General features: G+C 40.2%; 1 non-coding gene across 1 annotated transcript; it reads right to left on the bottom strand.

The window, feature by feature from the left end:
• Positions 1 to 464: 464 nt before the first annotated feature.
• On the bottom strand, positions 465 to 572 carry LOC112715574 (small nucleolar RNA R71). The gene has a single exon (XR_003159841.1). It is a non-coding gene; the product is annotated as a small nucleolar RNA R71 (small nucleolar RNA).
• Between the last annotated feature and the right edge of the window lie 313 nt (positions 573 to 885).

Genomic DNA, 885 nt, shown 5'->3' on the forward strand with positions numbered 1-885 from the left:
GGAAACTAAGAGAAGCTAAATTACAACAATCCAGAGACAACCTTACAGAAATTTTTGAAAAAGAAGAGGAGATGGCAACTGAAAATAATAATGCAAGGAGGATGCTTGGTGATTACACTACACCTACTTCCAAGTTTGATGGAAGAAGCATCTCAATCCCTACCATTGGAGCAAACAACTTTGAGCTGAAACCTCAACTGGTTGCTCTAATGCAATAGAACTGCAAGTTCCATGGACTTCCATCAGAAGATCCCTACCAGTTTTTAACTGAGTTCTTGCAGATCTGTGAGACTGTTAAAACTAATGGAGTAGATCCTGAAGTCTACAGGCTCATGCTTTTCCCTTTTGCTGTGAGAGACAGGGCTAGAACATGGTTGGACTTACAACTTAAAGATAGCCTGGACTTCTGGGATAAGCTGGTCGCGGCCTTCTTGGCTAAGATCTTTCCTCCTCAAAAGCAAAGCAAGCTTAGAGTGGATGTTCAGAGCTTCAAACAAAAAGATGGTGAATCCCTCTATGAAGCTTGGGAAAGATACAAGAGGATGACCAAAAGGTGTCTTTCTGACATGCTTTCTGAATGGACCATTTTGGATATATTCTATTATGGTCTATCTGAATTTTCTAAGATGTCACTGGACCATTCTGCAGGTGGATCCATTCACCTAAAGAAAACGCCTGCAGAAGCTCAAGAACTCATTGACATGGTTGTAAATAACCAATTCATGTATACTTTTGAGAGGAATTCCATGAGTAATGAGACGCCTCAAAGGAAGGAAGTTCATAAAATTGATGCTCTGAATGCCATATTGGCTCAGAACAAAATGTTGACTCAGCAATTCAACATGATTTCTCAAAGTCTGAATGGATGGCAAAATGCATCCAACA

Source organism: Arachis hypogaea, chromosome 1 (genome assembly GCF_003086295.3).
Source record: "Arachis hypogaea cultivar Tifrunner chromosome 1, arahy.Tifrunner.gnm2.J5K5, whole genome shotgun sequence".
Lineage (NCBI taxonomy): Eukaryota > Viridiplantae > Streptophyta > Magnoliopsida > Fabales > Fabaceae > Arachis > Arachis hypogaea.